This window comes from Balaenoptera physalus, assembly GCF_965194825.1.
Source record: "Balaenoptera physalus genome assembly, chromosome: 21".
Classification (NCBI taxonomy): Eukaryota; Metazoa; Chordata; class Mammalia; order Artiodactyla; family Balaenopteridae; genus Balaenoptera; species Balaenoptera physalus.
The window spans coordinates 7,555,159-7,573,292 of record NC_138902.1 but is presented as its reverse complement, the minus strand read 5'-3'; positions in this window follow the sequence as shown (position 1 = coordinate 7,573,292).

Sequence of the window (18,134 nt, the reverse complement as noted above, 5' to 3'; positions counted from 1 at the left end):
GTGGCCCCATGGTCCCTCACAGTCTGTTTCCTCTAAGAAGGAGCAGGCGCCACCAGGTTTCCAGGCAACGCCCCTCCCCTCTGATGCCTGCAGGAGAGACCAGGCTCCCAGGTGCGCCCCCCATCAGGGAGCAAGGTGATGGAGTCAGGGAGGAGCGTCCATGCGGCAGGGGATGGGGGAAGACGTGGGAACGCCCACACAGAAGTGGACACGCTCTGTTCAGAAGGTCACTTTCTGCTCGGGGGATCGCGTCTCTGCTCTGGAATTCTGATGTAGGCCTATTGAGGCCCATGGAAACCACCCCACAGAGACCTGGTGTGGGTCCTGGATGCGAGCTACCCTTGAACCAGGAGCAGAGCCAGCTCGGGAGCTCCCTGGTGGTCCGAGCCCTGACCCAAATCTCCCTTTTGTTCCCCAAATGGTTTGTATCCCAAGCTCTGGGAGGCAAACGTAAGCACTGCTAAATGGGAAATGGAACTCCACACTTTGACTCAAGGCCTGGCCTTCAGGATGGACACCCTGAGCCCCGTGTCAAGGTACCTGGGCTCCTTTTGGAGCAGACTTGGCTGAGCGGGCTGCCAAGAGGCTGCCCAAAGCTTGGCTTCCTCGTTGGCTGTCTGTGTAGGACTCCTGTACTTACCTTTCTCCTTCTGTCCTCCCTCCCCACCCCTCCCCTGGCCCCATGAGAGTAGTTACCTCTGGGGAGGGCCGGGAACATGACCTGGGAAGGAAAAAAGCCACCTCAACTTTATTTGCCATCTTCCATTTCTTTTATAAAATTAAAGGTCCCTGCAAACTTTTTATGACAAAATATTAACGTGATATTTTAGGGAGTGACTTAATTACTCCATATTTTTCTGAATCTTTAAACTTAATACAGTATTTCAACTGTTAACGGTGGTGAAATGAATAGTGATACCCTTTTTCTCCTTTTATGTGTTTCTCACATTTCTTCTAATGAGCATGTTTTTCTTTTCTGATTGAAAAAATCTTTTTTAACTGTGTTGAGCAGTTGTTTACATAGGCGCTGTGAGATTGGTGCTCTGTGGAGAATTACTGGGACATGGGCTTGTGCTTTATTAGGAGATGATGCTGTAGGACACAGCCTTTGTACAGTGTCATTGGGGAGCAGAATAAAGACATTTAACCATAGAACGACACTATAGTGTGTTGGACTCCGACCAGGTCAAAGGTAAGTACATAGGGGGCATGAGGGCAGGGCACTACTTTCAGCTTGCATTTCACTCAGAAAGTTAGTCCATCATCCAAAAGAAGGTTGCAATAGTCCCTCCTCTGGGGAGGAGCAGAGCTATGGTCCTGCACAGAGGGAGGAGCCCTTCCCAGGACAGGCAATCAGGAGCCACATTAGCAGCAGATGGACAGTGTGGGAAGCTGAGAATCAGGTCAAAGTGGAACCAGGGCTCTTTGCTTAAGGACTAAGGCTCTCATCATTCGCTCAGTGAGGAGGCCTGGAAGGTCACAGCAAAGCTTCGTGGCATACTCTTTTTATCTCGTATATGAGAATACTTGAGTGTGTGCGGGGAAATCCACGTGGTGCATTCGATAGCAGAGTGTGTGGAAGTTCACTTTCAGCAATACTTTTGTTACTTTAAGGCAGTTTCAAAGAATCTGGCCAGGTTCTGTTGAAGCTTTGACTTCCCCCGTCAGAATGCAGCTTCTGAAGGGAGGAGTCTGGGAAGATGGTGGAGGAGGAAGCACCAGGAATCTGTCTCTCCACCCAGACAACAACTACAATGGCAGAATCAACCTGATGTAGCTATTTTGGAACTCTGGAGTCTGTTGAAGGCTTGCAACTTCTGGCAGAAGGCTTGGAGGCAAATTGCAGTCAATTGCAGCCAACTTCAGCTCCTGACTCATTAGCAGTTACCCATCCCCACTCCCAGACACATGGCAAGAGGCTGTGCAGCTAGCACACAACTTGTGGGAGCTAGAGTGGGCAAAAGGACCCTGTCCCCCAAATACTGGGGACCTGTGCTCTGACTGCTGACCACAGAGGTGCAGACAAAGAGGGTGAAGCCATTGCTGTTGCACCTCCCCTCATTGGTTCATAGCCCTCCCCCTTCAGGTTGAAGTGAATGCCAGAAGATTTAAAGGGCCAGTGCGCTTTCCCCCTCCCATCATTTTTTGCTTTTCCTCTTTTGGGAGCCTGAACTTAAAGACTAGGACATTCAAAAACAGCTGAATATACAGAGAAAATTTAAAAGTGACTGTGCATGCTCAGGGAAAGGCTCAGAAAAGACCTGAGAAGACATTAAGTTTACAACTCAGGCTGATCCTTGGCACAGAGACAGCTTATAACAGTCAAAAAACGACAACAAGAAACATCAAACCCTGGGGGAGGGGGACAATCTGAGAGTTTCCAGAGTTACCACATCATTAGATTAAAATGTCCAGTGTTTAATACAAAATCACAAGGCCCATTCAAACAAAGGGGAAAAAAGTCAACAGAAACTGTCCTTGAAAAAGGCCTAATGGCAGATATACTAGACAAAGACTTTAAAACAACCATCTTAAAGATGCTCAAAGAACTAAAGGAAGATGTGGAGAAAGTCAAGAAAATAATGTGTGACCAAAATGAAAACATCAATAAAGAGATAGGAAACACAAAAAGAAACCAGAAAGAAATTCTGGAGCTGAAAAGTACAATAACTGAAGTGAAAAATTCACTAGAGAAGTTCAAAGGCAGATCTGAGCAGGCAGAAGGAAGAATCAGTGAACTTGAAGATAAGACAATGGAAATTATCAAGGCTGAAGAACAGAAAGAAAGATTAAAGAAAAGTGTGACACGACACTATCAAGAGGACCAACATACACATTGTGGGAATCCCAGTAAAAGAAGAGAAAGAGAAAGGGGCAGAGAGAATATCTGAAGAAATAATGACTTAAAATTTCCCAAATTTGATAAAAGACATGAATATAAACATCCAAAAAGCTCAATGAATTCCAAGTAAGATGAAGTCAAAGAGACCCACACAGTCTCATTATAATCAAACTTTCAAAAGACAAAGGGGAAACCTGGAAAGCAGCAAGGTAAGTGAATAGTCACATACAAGGGGATCCTCAATAAGATTATCTGCAGATTTCTCATCACAAAGTTTGGAGGCCAGAAGACTGTGGGCAGATTTATTCAAAGTGCTCAAAGAAAAAAACTGTCAACCAAGAATCTTATATCTGGCAAAATTGTCCTTTAGAGTGAAGGAGAAATCAAGGCATTCCCAGATTAAAAAATGCTGAAGGAGTTCATGACCACTAGACCTTCCCTACAAGAAATGCTCAAGAGAGTCCTGTGGAGTGAAATGAAAGAACACTAGACAGTAAACTGAAGCCATATGGAGAAATAGAGATCTCATTAAAGGCAACCACATGGGCAATTGTAGAAGCTAGTATCATTGTAACAATGGTTTGTAACTGTACTTTTTGTCTTCTACATGATTTAAGAGACTAATACATTTAAAGAAAACAACAGGGCTTCCCTGGTGGCGCAGTGGTTGAGAATCTGCCTGCCAATGCAGGGGACACGGGTTCGAGCCCTGGTCTGGGAGGATCCCACATGCCACGGAGCAACTGAGCCCGTGAGCCACAACTACTGAGCCTGCGCGTCTGGAGCCTGTGCTCCGCAAAAAGAGAGGCCGCGATAGTGAGAGGCCCGCGCACCGCGATGAAGAGTGGACCCCGCTTGCCGCAACTAAAGAAAGCCCTCGCACAGAAACGAAGACCCAACACAGCCATAAATAAATAAAATAAATAAGTTAAAGAAAACAACAATTATTAGTGTAATAGCTAGTATTACTGTAACTTTGGTTTGTAACTCCAAATTTTGTTTTCTGCATAATTCAGGAGGCCAGTACATTTAAAAGAATTATTAGTTTATGTTTTTTGGCATACAATGTATACAGATGTAATTTTGTGATAACAATAACCAAAAGGGGTGGGGACAGAGCTGTAAAAGAACAGTTTTTGTATGTTATTGAAATTAAGCTGTAATAAATTCAAATTAGAATGTTATAACTTTAGGATGTTAAATGTAATCTCCATGATAACGACAAATAAAATAGTTTATAGAGTATACACAAAAGGAAATTAAGAAGGAATTTAAACCTTTCACTACAAAAATCAACAGAACACAAAAGAAGACAGTAATGCAGGAAATGAGGGAAAAAATGGCTATAGGGCATATAGAAAACAAACAGCACAATGACAGAAGTAAGTCCCTTATTATCAACAAAGACAGAGATTGGTAGAATGGATAAAAACACATGACCCAGCTATATGCTGTCTACAAGAGTCTCATCTGAAACCCCAAAACACAAATAGGTTGAAATGGGAAGGATGGAAAAACATATTCCATGCAAATAGTAACCAAAAGAGAGCAGGACTGGCTATACTAACATCAGACAAAGTAGACATTAAATCATATAAGGTTACAAAAGACAAAGAAGGACATTATATATTAATAAAAGGCTCAGTAGAGCAAGAAGATACAACAGTTATAAACATTTGCACACCCAATGACAGACTATCAAAATACATGAAGCAAAAATGGGCAGAATTTGAAGGGAGAAATAGAGAGTTCTACAATAATAGAGACTTCAATGCCTCACTCCCAATAAACCAACTAGATCTAACAAGAATATACTGAACATTCCACCCAATGACAACAGCATCTACATTTTTCTCAAGTGCACATGGAACATTTTCCAGGTAGACCATATGTTAGGACACGAACTAAGTCTCAATAGACTTAAAAAATGATATCATACAAAGTTATGACAGATATCTTCTCTGACCACAACAGGATGAAGTTAGGAAAAAAAAAACAAACACATAAAGCTGAAAAATTCACAATACTGTGGAAATTAAACAACACACTTTTAAACAATCAACAGATCAAAGAAGAAATCACAAGGAAAATTAGAAACTACTTAGAGATGTGTAAAATGAAAATATAACATACCAAAACTTACATGACACAGCAAACATGATGCGAAGGTGGAAATTTATAGCTAGAACAAGAAAGAACTCAAATCAACAACCTAACTCTACAACTTAAGGAATGAGAAAAAGAAGAACAAACTAAACCCAAAGCTAGCAGAAGGAAGAAAATAACAAACATTAGAGTAGAGGTAGATAAAAGAGAGAGTAGAAAAACAGTAGAGGGGCTCAATTCGGCAGCATATATACTAAAATTGGAACGATACAGAGAAGATTAGCATGGCCCCTGCGTGAGGATGACACGCAAATTCGTGAAGTGGTCCATAGTTTTGAAATTAGAACACTTCCTAACACTATACACAAAAATAAACTAAAATTGGACTAAAGACCTAAATGTAAGGCCAGACACTATCAAACTCTTAGAGAAAAACAGGCAGAACACTCTGACATAAATCACAGCAAGATCCTTTTTGACCCACCTCCTAGAGAAAGGGAAATAAAAACAAACATAAACAAATGGAACCTAATGAAACTTAAAAGCTTTTGCACAGCAAAGGAAACCATAAGACGAAAAGACAACCCTCAGAATGGGAGAAAATATTTGCAAACGAAGCAACTGACAAAGGATTAATCTCCAAAATACACAAGCACCTCATGCAGCTCAATATGAAAAGAAACAACCCAACCCCAAAATGGGCAGAAGACCTAAATAGACATTTCTCCAAAGAAGATATACAGATTGCCAACAAACACATGAAAAGATGCTCAACATGACTAATCATTAGAGAAATGCAAATCAAAACTACAATGAGGTATCACCTCACACTGGTCAGAATGGCCATCATCAAAAAATCTACAAACGATGAATTCTGGAGAGGGTGTGGAGAAAAGAACCCTCTTGCACTGTTGGTGGGAATGTAAATTGATACAGCCACTATAGAGAACAGTATGGAGGTTCCTTAATAAAACTAAAAACAGAACTACCATACGACCCAGCAATCCCACTACCTATAGTGGGATTTTCTCAGGCATATACCCTGAGAAAATCATAATTCAAAAAGAGTCATGTACCACAATGTTTATTGCAGCTCTATTTACAATAGTCAGGACATGGAAGCAACCTAAGTGTCCATCGACAGATGAATGGATAAAGAAGATGGGGCACATATATGCAATGGAATATTACTCAGCCATAAAAAGAAACGAAATTGAGTTATTTGTAGTGAGGTGGATGGACCTAGAGTCTGTCATACAGAGTGAAGTCAGAAAGAGAAAAACAAATACCATATGCTTACATATATATGGAATCAAAAAAAAATGGTTCTGATGGACCCAGGTGCAGGACAGGAGTAAAGATGTAGAGAATGGAGTTGAGGACACGGGGAGGGGGAAGGGTAAGCTGGGACAAAGTGAGAGAGTGGCGTGGACATACATACACTACCAAATGTAAAATAGATAGCTAGTGGGAAGCAGCCACATAGCACAGGGAGATCAACTTGGTGCTTTGTGACCACCTAGAGGGGTGGGATAGGGAGGGTGGGAAGGATACGCAAGGCGAGGGGGATATGGGGATATATGTATACATATAGCTGATTCACTTTGTTATACAGCAGAAACTAACACAACATTGTAGAGCAATTATACTCCAATAAAGATGTTAAAAAAAAAAGAAAAACAATAGAGAAAAATCAATGAAACCAAAATTTGGTTCTTTGAGAAGATCAACAAAATTGACAAACCTTTAGCTAGATGGACTAAGAGAAAAAGAAGACTCAAAGGACTAAAATAAGAAATGGAAGTGGGGACATTACTACTGATCCCACAGAAATAAAAAGGACTATGAGACAGTACCATAAACAACTGTTTGCCAACACATTTGATAACTTAGATGAAATGAACAAATTTCTAGAAACAGAAAACCTACCAAGACTAAATCTGAGATTAAGAAATAGACAATCTGAGTAGACTTATATTTAGTAATGAGATTGAATCAGTAATAAAAAAAAAAATCTCCCAACCAAAAAAAGCCCTGGACCTAATGGCTTCACTTGTGAATTCTACCAAAACATTAAAATAAACAACTAATACCAATCCTTCTCAAATTTTTCCAAAAAAATTACAGAGGAAGGAATACTTCCTAACTCATTCTTATGAGGCCAGCATAACCCTCATACCAAAGCCAGACAAAGACAATAGAAGAAAATAAAACTACAGACGAATATCCCTAATGAATATTGATGCAAAAATCCTCAATAAAATACTAGCAAACAAATTTCAGCAGCATATTACGAGTATTATAATTCCATTATGACTAAGTGGGATTTCTTCCTTGAATTTAAGGATCATTCAACATATGAAAATCAATCAATGTAATATACTACATCAACAAAATGAGGGAAAAACCCTACATGATCATTCAATTGATGCAGAAAAATCATTTGACAAAACTTAACACCATTTAATGATAAAAACATTCAAGAAAATAGGAATAGAAAAAACTACCTCCACATAATAAAAGTCGTATATGAAAAACCCACAGCAAACATAATGTTCAATGGTGAAAGACTGAAAGCTTTTCCTCTAAGATCAGGAGCAAGGCAAGGATGCCTGATTTCACCACTTCTATTCAACATAGTACTGAAAGTTCTAGCCAGAGCAATTAGGCAAGAAGTGAAAATAAGTAAAAGGCATTCAAGTTGGAAAGGAAGAAGTAAAATTATCTGTTTGCAGATGATATAATCTTATACATAGAAAATCCTGAAGACTCCACACACAAAAAAAGCTGTTAGAACTAATAAATGAATTCAGCAAAGTAGCAGAATACAAAGTCAACACACAAAAATTGGTTGCATTTCTATACACAAACAATGAACAATCTGTAAAGTAAATTACAAAAATAATTACATTTACAATAGCATTAAAAAGAATAAAATACTTACGAATTAACTAAGAAGGTGAAAAACTTGTACAATGAAAACTACAAAATATTGCTGAAAGAAATTTTTTAAAAACATAAATAAGTGGAAACACATGCCATGTTCATGAACTGAAAGACTTTAAATTGTTAAAACGTCAATATTACCCAAAGTAAGCTACAGATTCACTGCAATCCCTACTGAAATCCTAATGACTTTGTTTTTCAAAAATAGAAAAACCCATCCTAAAATTGATATGGACTCTCAAGGAACCTTGAATAGCCAAAATAATCCTGAAAAAGGACAAAACTGAAGGACTCACATTTCCTGATTTCAAACCTTACTACAAAATCAACTTTACTTCAATTAAAAAAAAAAAACTTACTATGAAGCTACAGTAATCAAAACTGTGATATTGGCATAAAGACAGACATATAGACCAGTGGAATAGAATACAGCACAGAAATAAACTCTTGCATCTACAGTCAAATGATGTTTGACAGGGGGGCCAAGATCATTCAATGGGGGAAGGGCAGTCTTTTCAACAAATGGTGCTGGGAAAATTGGATATCCACATGCAAAAGAATGAAATTGGACCCTTACCTAACACCATATACAAAAATGAACTCAAAATGGATCAAGGACCTAAATGTAAGTTCTAAAACAAACTACTGGAATAAAACATAGACAAAAGTTTGGCAACACTGGTAATGATTTCTTGCATATGACATCAAAAGCGTGGATAACAAATGAAACAATAGACCAATGGGATTCATGAAAACAAAACAATTTTGTGCATCAAAAGACACTATCCACAGAGTAAAAAAGACAACCCACAGAATGGGAGAAAATATTTGCAAATCATATATTTGATAAGGGATTACTATCCAGAATATATAGAGAACTACTAAAACTCAACAACAACAAGAAAAAACCCGATTCAAAAATGGGCAAAGGACTTAAATAGATATTTCTTCAAAGAAGATATACCAATGGCCAATAAGCACATGAAAAGATGCTCAAAGTCACTAATTATTAGGAGAATGCAAATCAAAACTACAATGAGGTACCACCTCACACTCATTAGGATGACTACTATTAAAGTATAGAAAACAACAAGTATTGGTGAAGGAGTGGAGAACTGGAACCCTTGGACATTGTTGGTGGGGGTGTAAAATGGTGCAGCAATTATGGAAAACAGTGTGGAGGTTCCTCAAAAAATTAAAAACAGAATTACCATATGACCCAGCAATTCCACTTCTGGGTACATACCAAAAAGAATTGAAAGCAGGGTCTTGAAGAGATATTTGTACACCCATGTTCATAGCAGCATTATTCACAGTTGCTAAAATATGGGAGCAACCAGTGTCCATCAACTGATGGGTGGATTACTAAAATGTGGTATATTTATGCAACGGAACATTTTTCAGCCTTAAAAAGGAAGGAAATTCAGATAAATGCCACAGCATGTATGAAACTTGAGGACATTATGCTAAGTGAAATGTCAGTCACAAAAAAAGACAAATACTATACTAGTCCACTTATAGAAGGGTCTTAGACTAGCCAAAATCATAAAGACAGAAAGTATAATTATGGTTGCCAGGGGCTGTGGGGAGGGGAGATGGGGAGTTATTTTTTAATAGGTACAAGCTTCAGATTTACAAGATGAAGAGAGTTCTGGGATGGATGGTGGTAATGGTTGCATAACAAGGTGAATGTATTTTATACCACTAAACCGTACACTTTAAAATAGCTAAGATGGTAAATTTTATGTTATGTTTATTTTAACAGAGTAAAGAAAAGGTATTTTTAAAAATTCAGCTTCTAAGAATGAATAAAACCAGGTCCCACCTTCCTGACTTATAGAATATTACTTTAGTAAAGCTTATTTCTCCCAGCTGTGGTTCCCATTACAAAAAGGTCTTGTATATCTTCTAATTCCATCAGTTAACAGATACAGATAGAACATAAGTTGTGCACAGCAGGCACTGGATTAGACCCTAGGATGCTGTAATAAACAAAACAGGTATAGGTCCTGTCATCTGGGAGGCATTCCTAAATGGGCATTGCTGTTCTTGCCTTTTATACAGTTGATCCTTGAACAATGCAAGGTTAGGAACTCCCCCACACCCAGTCAAAAACCACAATAATTTTACAGTCGGTCCTCCATATCCGAGGTTCCGCGTCCATAGATTCAACCAACTGTGGATTGTGCAGTGCTGCAGGAAGCATTTAGTGAAAAAAATCCAAGTGTAAGTGGACCCACAACAGTTCAAACTGATGTTGTCCAAGGGTCAACTGTACATTCTACCTGGCCTGTATCTAAGAGCTCAGAAGAATCTTAACGTTGTTGAGGACAAACTCTTTTCTCCATTATAGTTTATTTCTAGGTAAATCCAGCTGATATGTGTTGTGATGGTTAATTCTGTATGTCAATTTCCCTAGGCCATGGTACCCAATTATTTGGTCAAACATTATTCTAGATGTTTCTGTGAAGGTGTGTTTTGGATGACTAACATTTAATACTGTTAGAGAAATGCAAATCGAAACTATTGATACAATGTGGTACCACCTCACACCAGTCACAATGGCTATCATTGAAAAGTCTCCAAATAACAAATGCTGGAGAGGGTGTGGAGAAAAGGGAACCCTCGTGCACTGTTGGTGGGAATGTAAATTGGTGCAGCTACTATGGAGAGAAGTGTGGCGGTTCCTCAAAAAACTAAAAATAGAGTTGCCATACGATCCACCAATCCCACTCCTGGGCATATCCCCAGAGAAAACTATAATTTGAAAAGACACAGCCACCCCTGTGTTCACAGCAGCACTATTTACAACAGTCAAGACATGGAAGCAACCTAAATGTCCATGGACAGATGAATGGATAAAGAAGATGTGGCACATATATACAATGGAATACTACTCAGCCATAAAAAAGAATGAAATAATGCCATTTGCAGCAACATGGATGGACCTAGAGATTATCATACTAAGCGAAGTAAGTCAGAAAGAGAAAGATAAATACTATATGATATCACTTATATGTGGAATCTAAAATATGATGCAAATCAACATATCTACAAAACAAAAACATATTTACAGATATAGAGAACAGACTTGTAATTGCCAAGGGAATGGTGGGGGAAGGAAGGATTGGGAGTTTGGGGTTAGCAGAGACAAATTATTATATATAAGATGGATAAACAACAAGGTCCTACGGTATAGCACAGGGAACTATATTCAGCATCCTGTGACAAACCATAATGGAAAAGAACATGAAAACTATATATATATATCTATATATATAGATATATATATCTGAGTCACTTTGCTGTATAGGAGAAATTAACACAACATTTTAGATCAACTATACTTCAATAACATTAAAAAGAAAACAATTTAATACTGTGAATTTTGAACAAAGTAGATTTTCCCCTGTAATTTGGTTGGGCCTCACCCAAACAGTTGAAGGCCATTATAGAACAAAGACTGACTTCCCCCGAGCAGGAAGGAATTCTGCCAGCAAACAGTCATCAGACTTCAGCTGCAACATGAGCTCTCCTTGGGTTTCTAGCCTGCTGGTCTACCCTGCAGATTTTGGACATGTACGTTCATAAGCATATGGGCTGTTTCCTCAGAATAAATCTCTCTTTCTCTCTTTCTCCTGTGTATATACATATACACATCCATTTTGGTTGTGGGCATGGGAAAGGGTCCAAAGCTACCAATACTTTCCATTGTCAGGGAAAATAAATGGGTTTTGGTTGCTAAAGCTGAAAGGACTCTTAGAAATAATCTAGACCTGTGTTATCCAAACTCCTCTTGTCCAAATCAAATCTTACACAGTACTCCACTCTACTGAAATGGGGTAAAGGAACCTACTTATTTCAACCGCCTTATTCTTCTCCCCTCTCCTCTCCCCAAGGTACTCTCGGAGGCACAGCTCCTGAACTTGAACCTTCCAGCTCATTATTTACAAACAGGATTAATGTGTATGTGCCCCAGGAACATATTCTTGCATGCTCCCAGTTTTATTTTTACAGTAGTGCTACTCAAGTCTGCACCAACGTTATTATAGATATAAATTCCTTACGCTCGTAGCTCTGGAAGAACTATAATACAACAGGTTTACCAATTCAATAAAAATATTCCAAACCAATACAATTTAACTTAATAACATTCATTTGCCAGACGATGTTGTTTTGCTCAACTAAATTGCTACTGGTGATGTGAATATGCTAATGACTCTATGGAGAGCATTTTCTTGTGTTTGACAGGTCCACTCCTTTTTTTGGGGGGGACTACGTCTTATTCCTCTTTCTTTTTCTTTTTTAAAAATTTTTATTTTATATTGGCGTATAGTTGATTAACAATGTTGTGTTGGTTTCAGGTGTACAGCAAAGTGATCCAGTTATACATATGCATGTATCTATTCTTCTCACTCCTTTCTTTTAAAATTACTGGACAACCTTCATGTATAGGGGGCTCCATGGTATCATTTGGCCTTTACTCAATGTGGATATGGTTAAGACCTCTTCAGTTCTTTTCTGGGTACCCCCTGGAAATGAGAGCAGTCCTGCCTGACGCCAAAGGGAAGATAAACACGGACAGACACCCAGGCTCGGGGCTGGGCAGCCCTTGGTTAGAAGGGGGCAGTGAAAGGATCCAGGTAAAAACTTACATGAGTTTTCATCAACATGAAAAATTAATAGCAGATCAAAGGCTAATAAATAGTGAGTTGAAGTGAAAGGTGTGTTCTTATCTTATTCTTGTGACTTTTCTGTAGGTATGCATTTTTTTTTTTTAAGTTGGGGAAAAAAGAAATTCTCACAGAGAACTCAGAGCTCCCAAGAATATGTCTATATCCCCCAGTGTGAGAAGCACTGATCTCCTTCAACCCTTTTTAGATTGGAAAATTGAGGTTCAGAGAGCAGAAGTAACTTATGGGGGTGCTACCGGGCTAATTAGTGGAGAATTAAAATTAGAATCTGTCTCCTTATCCAGACCCTTCCCCATACTACTATGAATTGTCGGGCTTAGCACTCTGACATTCTCACACGGTTATATTTTGCTGCAAGAAATTGGTGAGGATTTCACTATACATAGACCTGGGTTTCCAGAACCCTACTAAGCTGACCTTTGAGAAACACCAGCTGGTATACCCCCCATATCACAGGCATAACTATCCGGCAGGAGGGGCTGCGGAGTGTTTTATTCTTAAGCAGAACAAAAATCTCTTTGTGCTCATACTCCAGTGACTAAATCCTCCTCCAGTGAGTAAGTACCACGTGAGGCCAGGCAGGGCCAACGGACAGGACCTGGGGCCACGCCCACACCCAGACCCACCTGAAGGCACCTTCGAGGCTCTAAGTCCCGCCTCCAGCTCTGCACTTTAGTTTTTCATCAGTAAAAAGAGAAAATATAAAGCTTAGGATAGAAGCAAAAATTATTCTATGTAAAAGCACTTTGAAAATAGGAGTATGACAGATGGCCAAGAGGCACATGAAAAGATGCTCAACATCGCTAATGATCAGAGAAATGCAAATCAAACCCACAATGAGGTACCACCTCACACGGGTCAGAATGGCCATCATCAAAAAGTCTACAAATAATAAATGTGGGAGAGAGTGTGGAGAAAAGGGAACCCTCTTACACTGTTGGTGGGAATGTAAATTGATACAACCACTATGGAGAACAGTATGGAGGTTCCTCAAAAAACTAAAAATAGAACTACCATATGATCCAGGAATCCCACTCCTGGGAGTATATCTGGACAAAACTATTCGAGAAGATACAGTCACCCCTATGTTCATAGCAGCGATATTCACAATAGCCTGGACATGAAAGCCACCTAGATGTCCATGGACAGATGAATGGATAACGAAGATGTGGTACATATATACAATGGAACACTACTCAGCCATAAAAAAAAGAACGAAACAATGCCATTTGCAGCAACATGGATGGACCTAGAGATTATCATACTAAGTGCAGTGAGTCAGAAAGACAAATACCATATGGTATCACTTATATGTGGAATCTAAAATATGAAACAAATGAACTTATCTACAAAACAGAAACAGACTCACAAATATAGAGAACAGACTTGTGGTTGCCAGGGGGGAGGGGTGTGGGAGAGGGATGGACGGGGAGTTTGGGATTAGCAGATACAAAGTATTATATAGAGAATGGATGAACAACAAGGTCCTACTGTATAGCACAGAGAACTATATTCAATATCCTGTGATAAACCATAATGGAAAAGAATATGAAAAAGAATGTATATATGTATAACTGAATCACTTTTCTCTACAGCAGAAATTAACATTGTAAATCATCTATACTTCAATAAAATAAATTTTAAAAAGACATCCAAAAAAAAAAAAAAAGAATATAGGAACATGAAACAAAGCACAAATGTTTTAAGAAAAGCTCATCATTTAAACCATCATCAGGGTTAAATAGCTGAATGACTGAAAGATGTGGTTAGTGCTAAAAGGAGTGAAATGGCTGAGGAGCTGAGAAGAATTTGTGAAGGGTTCCAGCCAGTACTACTGTCTCCATCATACCAAGAGGGCCAAGTTCATGGGAAAGAGCCAGGGGGAAACACCAAGTCATGTTTCACGTGAAACACAGACACTACAGGTATTCATCAGAGAAAATTACATGCAGAGAGGGCGATTCAAAGAAAACCTCCTTCCCCCACTGCAAATATACAGAACTGCAAATACATCGCAAAAGGGAACTCTCCTTTGGTTTTCAGTAAACAGTCAACAACTTCTGGAAGCTATAATCTAGTTCTTAAGGGTCTGCACTGACAATTAAGCTGGGGATGAACCCGTTTGACCACAAACCTTATAACTTGCACAATGCTTTCCACAAATGTTAGGTTCACAGTTCATTAGAAGGATCCTGGGACCCTGGCCAGCGTGCCAGCCAGCCTTCTGGTGCCTCTTGGAGAGTCTGGCGGTGGGAAATAAAAGTCTGTAAATGGTCTGGGCAACTGAGAAACAAAGTTTATAAGTTGCCTGGGCAAGTCTACTCACTGTTCCTATTTCACAAAGGAAACTAGCATGGCTGGTCCAGCCAGGGGCGGATGACCGTCAGTAGAATGGCTGGACTGGCCAAGAAGGTGGTTTCTGGAGAGAAGTGCTTCCGTTAGATTTGCTGGTGCCTAAAAGTGCCACCCCCCTGCACCCCTTCCTCAGACCCACACGCCCCTGGTGATGTCACCCAATCCCACGGTTGCATCCAGCCTCCACCTGCTCCCAATGCACTTTTACCAACCCGGTTCTCTAAGCCGGATGTGCCCCCCACCCCACATTTGGACGGCTGCACCTGGAGTCCCACGGGCACTCCGGGGCTCCCATCCCCAGCCCTGCTTCTCCTGTGTTCACGGTCTCGTTGGACGGGCACTCCTAGACACTGAGTGTCGTTCTTGCCCCGCCCTGACATCCTCATGTCTATCTCGTGAGCCTCCCCTCTTCCTCAGTGGCTGGCTGTGCCATCCGCCCCCCCCACACTGCGGCACCATCCCAGCTTGGTCCTCCTGCCTTGAACTTGTTCTCCTAGACTCTGTCCTCCGTGTCGCCCACAGAAGTAAATTCAAGTTCTTCAGGACAGCGGTGAAGGCCGCCGTTCAGTCTGCCTCCCACCTCTCCTCCCCTCAACTCTCACGTTCCACCAAGGCCAGATCGCTGGTGCTCTCCACACTCACTGCACTGTTTCCAGCCCATGGGCTTCTCCACGCTTCCCCTTTGCCCGAAACACTCTTGTGCAGCCTCACCTCCTAACCGTTAGCTCATCCCCTCCGACTTAGTTCCGGGGTCTGCTCTTCCTGGAAGTGGTCCTTGCCTCCCCCTGGGGTTGGGTGTGGCCCCCTGTGCAGCTCAGCCCCACGAGGTGCTCTGTCGTTTCAGGCGAGTCCTAATTTTATAACGATCCCCATATGTCCCTTATAACTTCATCTGTGAGCTCCAAGACAAGCAGAGACTTTGTATCCTCAATATGCAACAAAAGTGCTTTGAGGATATTTGCCGGACAAATGAATAAATGATCTGAGTTTACTTTTCTGGGCCTCGAGGAACTATTTCCAACACAAAATCCACAATCTGATAACCCATCCCCAACAAGGGCCTACTGGGGACCCTCGGTGGGGGATGGGCTCCTAGCTCTACTTCTTACCACGTGGTAAACGGCGGCCCTGGGAGGGCTGGCTGCCTGGGTGATCGGCCAAAGATCTGAGTAGCCGTGCAATGAAGGTGTTGGGCTCGTGGACCAGGGTTGTTATCGAGGTCTACCACCCCACGAGCTGAGCTCCCTTCCGGGCCTTAGTCTCTAAAGGAGAGCCTGGACTCAGACCAACTCTAAATTCCCTTCTGGTTTCAAGAAAAACCATCAGCTGAGGCAAAGTGGCTTCGCCCAGGGATTCAGAAGTGATGAATGATGAGAAGGGGACAGCCACGTGGCATCCTCTTCCCTAGAGCCGAGGGGGATGGCTGGCAAGGCTAGAGACACATTTCGTTGTTCTACTGGGGGATGGGGGAGGGCAGGTGCTACGAGCACCTGGCCAGAGGCCAGGGCTGCTGCTAAACATCCTGCAGGGCGAGGGACAGACCCCACAGCAGAGAGGACCTGGCCCCAACGTCAGGGCCGAGGTGGAGAAACCCTGCCCAGAGGTTTAGCCCTTCACCTTTGCGTCCTAATTCACCAATAGGCCCGCGACTCAGGTACAGTGGATCCGTCTTCTATGCACAACAGATAGGCAAGCAGACAAGGAAAGGTCACCATCACTGGACCTCCAAAGAACTGAAGTTGTGTGTGTTTAAGGCAAAGAGTTTAGGGTACTTACCTGTTCAGGATTCACCCAGGCAAATTTGTCCAGACTGCCACCTTCCAGTCGTAACTAAATCAGGTGGAGGTAGGCAAGGTAGACTCTGGACAAATTTATAATATCCCACCTACTCCCAGTGACCTGTCCATTGCCCTACTGGTTCCCACCCTCCAGTCTAGTGGAAGGTGTGACACTTTAGTGTCTTGGAAACATTTCCTTGAAGATGTCCCAGGATCCTGGGAAGCCCCCTTTGATCTCTTTCTCTTTAATTCCATATTTCCTGTGGTTTCTATTGCACAGCCTATTGCTTTGTTGTATGTGGTTTGGGGTTATCCACTGAGGGAACCTGTAACATAGTCACACCCCTAAGTGGATTGCAGGCCCTTCCAAGGGTTTCTGTGGCCCCTCAGTGCCCACCACAGCACTGAGTCTGTAGCAGAAATTCATTAAAAACTTGTTTGATTCATTTCCACCTTCTAAGGAGATAATTAGCAAATTACAACAGCTAACTCCTGCTTATGAGGAGACTCTGCCCCTATCAAGTTTATTCTCATGATTCCTTTTCTCTGCACATCCCCTTACCCCTTGTGACCCTAGCATATTTTAGTAACTCTGCTAGTAGGAGTTTCAGACGGGGTAGGGAGAGGTTGTGTTGCAAAAAGGGGAGGATGCTTGGGTCAATGGAAGTTGGAAGGTGCCTTTCCTTTGTACCTGGCTAGGGTGGGAAGGTGACACAGGAACACTGTCCTAGACCCCTCTCCCAGTCCCAGGGGAGGTGGCTGGCCTTTTTGCATCCTTTCCAAACTTCTAGCAGAAGCAGAAGCCAGTAGTGTACATGGACATGGAGAGGTTAGAACCGAGTGCTAGGAAAAGAGTTTGTGGTACTGGTTCCTTCTTTCTGTATCTTTCCACCCTACTCTTACCTTTCCAAGCTCACATCTGCTTAGGCTGAGACTTGGGCCTATAACAACTGGGGATTTTCAGGGTTGTAACATATGATGCTCCTACATTTGTGATGATACTGGCCACACTTGTTACTGTCAGGTACTCTTGCATCAGCAGAATGGATGACACTTTGAGGACCACTACCCACTTTCCAAGTCTGTGCACACAGAATGGGAAATGCTTTCAGAAACCGCCTGGTTAGAGCTTTAGGACCAAACTAGTCAAGATGAGGACGTTAAAGTGACTCTTTTCTATCAACGCTTGGATTAGGTGGTCACTTGTGAACACTGCCTTATCAAAGCAGAGTTAAGGGGGTAGCGGTTAATGCCAGATCCCTGCCTTCAAAGCTTCATTAAATCACCTGTGCTGATTAAGATGCTTCTAATTCTAAGACTCGATGGAATTTCTCCTTGACTAAGAGTCAGGACACCTGCAATCTGTTCCCTGCTTTGCCGCTGACCTTCAGTAACTGACTTCATCTCTCCAGT